We start from the raw sequence: 6,014 nt of genomic DNA, 5'->3' as shown, positions 1-6,014 counted from the left end.
GTAATATATATGACCCTTTCAATTCAACCTTTTTGGCTTTGATCCCATAATTGGATGACCCTTAGTCCTTTGAAGATTATAGGTTGATATCTCTATGTATTTGCATATACAATATCATAGCTAAGATTATAGTTGTCTCACTTTGACCTATATTATCCAAGAATGTTCCTAGAGAACAATTTTGATTTCTTGAGGGACGCCAAATCCATGAAGCTATTTGGGTTGCACAAGAGGGTATGCATAACATTAAAACCAAGAATATGAAGGGCATCATTGCAAAGATTGACCTATCCAAAGCTTACGATAGATTTAATTGGGTATATATTCGTATGATTCTTACACACTTGGGATTTCAAATTCCTTTATCAATTGGGTTATGGGTTGTATTTCTAATGTTTCATTTTTTGTCTTAATCGAAAGATCTACTTCACCTTTTTTTAATTTTCAGAGAGGATTGTGACAAGGTTTCCCTCTGTCTCCTCTTCTCTTCTTATTAGCAACTGAAGGGTTGAGCCTACTACTTTTGGTAGCCAAGTATAGAGGGGATCTTCAGGGTATTGAAGTTGCTTCAGATTTGTTTATTACTCGTCTACTTTTTGTCCTAATTTGTAGCAATGGATCGAAGCAAGACTTGGAGATCATTAAAGAAACTATCTCTCTCTCTTTCAAAAAGGAATAAGAATGCTCCTTAATGCTTGTAAATTGATGTTGGCACATGAAGGTTTGTCTCAAAGGGAGATTTGTAGATCACATAATTTATTTCCATTTGAAGCAAACCCTCTTAACATAAGTTTTAAATACTTGGGTTTTCATTTAAAACCCAATGCTTTATAAGGAGATAGATTGGATGTGGCTTCTGGAAGAGGTGGAGAAGCAAATAAAGCATTGGTACTTCAAATGGCTTTCGAGAGTTGTAATATTGGTGGTAATCATATCGGTGCTCAAAGCAATCCCTATATATTGGATTTCCCTTACATGGGTTCCAAAAGGAATTCTACAGTCCATTAGAAAGCTTTGTGGAAGGTTTCTTTGGGTTTCCTGGGTCAATTGGGATCAAATTGCTCTACCAAAGTCTTGGGGGAGATGGGGCTTAAAGGATTAGCTTTCTTTGGCCAAAGCTTTGTTAGCAAAACCCAGTTGGCGACTCCTCTCTGCTAAAAATCTTTGGACAACAGTAGTATCAAGAAAATATATTTTCCCCTCACTCTGGATAAATGGATTAGGAAGACAAATAAGAGGGATCTGATTTCATCTGTTACGTGGAAAGACACAATTGATTATTTCAATATAATAGGAGAGGGGCTTGCATGGCATGTCGGAAATGGGGCAAAATTCATAATTGCTATTGGCTCGTGGGTAGGTTGTCTTAAGATATTTAGGCTTCCTCTAGAGTTGGTGACTTCCCTAAATGATCTAGGAATTATCTTCTTAAACCAAGTAGTGGATGAAGGGAGATCTACTTTCTGGTCTCAAGGATGGAAGAAAGCGGACCAACTCAACTTGCATGGTGATTTTGTTGTTACATGGCAAGAGTATATTTTAGCAATCAAAAGATCACACATCATAATTAGAGACATAAAATGCTCTCTTAGCTGGGTTCGGTCACCCTCAGGTAACTACACTCCTAAATTTGGGTCTAGTTTTCATATTGCGTACCGTATGAGAATCGAGCCTGTGTGGTGGTGGAAGAAGATCTAGAAGCTTGCATATCTAGCCAAATCTCGATTTCTCCTATGGTGCCTAATCATAAGTAAAATTCTTACATGGTATAATCTCCAAAAAAAGGCAAAAGGAGGGCCCAGGCTGGTGTATATGCGTAAAAATGTGAAGGAATTTGTTTCCCATATGTTTATCACCTGCCCTTTTACATTGAGTATTTTTTAGAAAGCTAAATAACTTTTGGGGTGTAATATGGAATGGAGAGTCAATGACTTCGGGGAGGCTTTTAAAGCAAGGTGGGAGAAGATAAATGATGAAAATCACAGGAACATACGTCCTCTTATTTGCTAGGGTGCCTCGCTTGCTACAAATAAATCCATTTTTAAATATCTCATCTTAGCTCCAACCTTCATTGCGTCTGAAATTGCTACTATATATGGCCTTATGCCAACAAAGGACACATCTTATATTCCTTGATCTATTGTTGCTGAAGAAATAAATTGCCAACTCCTTTGGTCTTATTTTGATGGGGCCTCAAATGAGATCGGTGTTGGCGGTGGAGGTTAATTATGCATCTCAATAGTCATCACTTTTTGAAATAAAAAATTGGCATGGGTAGAGGGACAAATCATTTTGCAGAGCTTCTCTCCTTAAAAATGCTTTTATGTTGGGCATTGGAAAAAGATTGTTGCTCTCTTCAAGTGTTTGGATATTCGTTAAATGTCATCAATTGGTTCAATGTTGTTCAGAGATGTCACAACCACACATTGATTCCTGTTTTAGAAGAGATCCATCAGTTAAAACAAGATTTTGGCTTTATTTCTTGCTGCCATATATACAGGGAGAGGAACTCAGAAGCAAACCTCCTATCTAAAGAAGGTGTTAGACAAGATTTTGGAGTATGGTAGATTACTGAGCATCTAGAGGGGTCAGTTCATAATTATCTGCATCAACCTCTCACATAACTATAAAGATTCTATCATGATCTATTTACTCTTCTTAGTAGCCAATCAACACATGCTTTTGCTGGACTTTTTACTTTATCGCTATAGATTTATCTTTCATATGTATTTTGTTTAAACAATGTGGCAAAGGCCTCTTATAGACTACCTTGTACTTTATAGTCTTATGATAAATTTTGACAAATTATTCTTGTAGGTGTTGGCCTTTCCGGAGGGCTGGCTAGTTTGCATATATGTGATATTAAGGTTGGATTTGTCCTTTGTATGAGCACGGTTTTTTATTTTTGGGGTTGGTATTTCACTAGATTGGTAGGCAGAATGCTTTATACATGTACTAATGTAACTTTTTAAAAAAATTACGAATTTGCTGCAGAACAAAATAATATAATAAAATAAATATAGTCTCAAGGATTAGCTTAATTGTTTGAATTCTCATTGTTAAAGCATATTGTTGATCAGAGTTCACGGGGTCAATTCTCCTCAATGTTCTCGGGCTTAGGCTTTGCTAATGAACCGACGAGAAGTGATCTGTTTGGGTGGATTTTCCTGGATAGTTTTTGTGACCATAGTGACCACCTATCTTCAATGTCCATAAACCACACATAAAATAAAAATAAAAATAACAAATATATTAATTATTTTTAATTATATTCTTATTGAAAAGTTACATAAAAAATATTTTTATCTTTTATTGTTTATTTATCTTCATTTTAAAATATTATTTTTAATATAAATGTAACAACCCTTGGTTGATTATCATGTAAATAAAATAAGACCAAGGTCATGGGACACATATTCCAATCTAAATGTTGGGAAAAACAGTATAGTGGGTATCACTTGTGGATTAATAGTGACTATGGAAATTGACAAAGGCAAAGAGACAATAAATGGCATTTAATGATGAAAATAAAGGAAAATAGGAGAAAAGGAAGGTGAAGGGACACAAATTTGCATGCAAGGGAAATTAGAGGAAAAATGAAGGAAAATGAAGAAAATAGAGGTCTCAATGATAAAAAGGCTTCAAAGAATTAGTTCACAGCTGTTGTCAGTTCAATTTTTTGGCTCACTCATACTCTTCTACACTTAGAGCATTTTGGAGCTTGCTTGGAGCACTCTAATATTCACTTGGATTGAAGAAAGAAAACAAATGAAAGCAAGGGAGTGCAAGGGAACAATTAGATCAACAACTACAACAGAGATACTTTGCAAGTAACAAGTTGCATGTGTGATTTCCTTGTTGATTTTTGGATGCATGGTATATGCATTCCTTGGTTATGTGTTGTCATTAGCATGGATATTTTCCTGGATTGACAGTCGTTTCAACCTTGCCTTACCATTTCATGGATATCCATGGTGTTGTGGGTTTCCCACTCATTCTTTTGAATGGTGCTTAGGTTCCTTGTGGATGTGGGTTGGAACAAATGCTCTGGAAAGCGTGGAACAATTTGGGCTGAGTTAATAGTTCCTGACGTCGTAGGTTGGGACAAACACTCTGGAGCCCTTGGTGGGTTGAATTACTAGTTCTTAGAGCCATGGTTGGAACAAATGCTCTGGAGCCCTAGAAGGTTGTGGGTTGAGTTACTAGTTCCTAAAGCCCTGGACAACTTAGGTAGAGACCTATCTGGTTGATGTTAGTGATTTCTGGATCATAGAGGTTGAATCAATGTGGTTAAAGGTTGAGGTGGTTTGGCCTCTGGAAGCCTTGGTTTTGTTTTGTTTTGGTTTAACCCATGAGATCCCACATTCATGCTTAGAATATGGCATGGGGATGATTGGTTGAAAGAGAGATTTGGTTTAGCCTAATCTATGGTTGAGTGATACGTGGAAGTCTCTGACTTGGTTGGCATTTTCATATGCTAGTAAGAGTTATTTTCCTATTGTGATCTATGTGCACTTGTATTGGTTATCATGTTGACATTATGGCTCATTTGCCATGGTTTCTATCATGGTTATTTGTTGGTTATATGCTAGTTGTATGAGGTATTCTATATATGGTTCTTGACATGTTTTGATAAGTTATTGAATGGTTGATGAATGCATGGGCTAATAAGTGTTATTGCAGCTAGCTAGAGAGGGATTGGAGACTTCTTGGTGATTCTTGGATGAAAATCATAAGTTTATGATTAGATATGCATTTTATGACTTGCAAGTTACACGTTTATCATATGTTTGATAAAATGTATGACATATACTAGGCAGTCTAGGGGAAGTTGCTTCAAGTTTGAATGTTTAGCATTGTTGTCATGCTAATTATGATTTTGGAAAGTTACAAGCAGTTTTGGGTAGTGTGTTGGAGACTAGCCCGGAAAAGTGGCTCAAATATTAGAACCGATGGCACTAAATTGGAAATTTAGGTCATGACTGCATGGGAGCAGGCTTATGAGTGCGGTTATAGCCTCATAACCACATGCATGTTGTGTTGTGGGTGCAGTTGGGGGTTAGGCTTGTGAAAAAGAAATTCCAACTCAAGATCTTGTCATTAGAGGTGGACTAACTTTTGGGTGATCTAGTGCTCTTGAGGGATGGTTGTAATTTGTCGGTGTGTCAGCCCCACTTCCATAAGTAGAACTTGGAGGTTGGGTCATGTCATAGTGACACTCGTCTCATGTTTACGATGGCGAGCTTATGAATTTGGGTAAATGTGGGAGGAGGCATTTACAGGGTGGTATTAGAGCTATAGGTTCAAACACTTGGACTGGGCTAGATGTGATTGTTATGCATGCATGTTAGTCATATGCATGCATTGTAGTAGTTATGGTTATCATGTATGTAGTCATCGTTATAGTTGTGTTATTATGCATGATGTGAGATGTTGATAAACTGATGTCACACACACACACACACACATATATATTGTGCTAATCTGGACTAATTTGTGCAAACGAGATAACCTTCCCTAAACGTCAAAGAGGTATGATTTTGATTATGTCTATATTTGGTTTATTTAACATGGCATGTTGGCAGGACATAGAAGGCTAGAGATGACGATCAAAATGGTGGATTATAGTTCACGCGACTCTCCTTACTGATAAGCTGAGTAGCAACAAGATGTGTATTCTCCAGATTTAGTAAATACATTAAGAAGTCTGAAGGCAAAAATCAGAAGTTGCAAGGTAGATAATGACAAGATAATTGAGTCATAGGAAAGACTTTCCAGAGCTCAGAAAAAACAAGCATAGGTCAATGCAGTGATCCTTTAGAGCTTATCAAATTTGTAAAGATAGGGACAACCACGAATCAATTACGAATAAGAGGAAAGGACTAGTGGAAGGTAGGTTTTTTTAACGAGTTGTTTCCGTTATGATTGATCCTGGATATAACTATAGTTATGTTAATCCCGACCTGGTGGATAAGTGTGGCTTGAATGAAGAAGTGCATGCAGATTCTTGGTTG

The sequence above is a fragment of the Pinus tabuliformis genome, chromosome 6 (genome assembly GCF_031772625.1).
Source record: "Pinus tabuliformis cultivar Carrire ecotype Pingquan chromosome 6, CPIR1, whole genome shotgun sequence".
Taxonomy (NCBI): domain Eukaryota; kingdom Viridiplantae; phylum Streptophyta; class Pinopsida; order Pinales; family Pinaceae; genus Pinus; species Pinus tabuliformis.
This window is presented reverse-complemented; position numbering follows the sequence as displayed.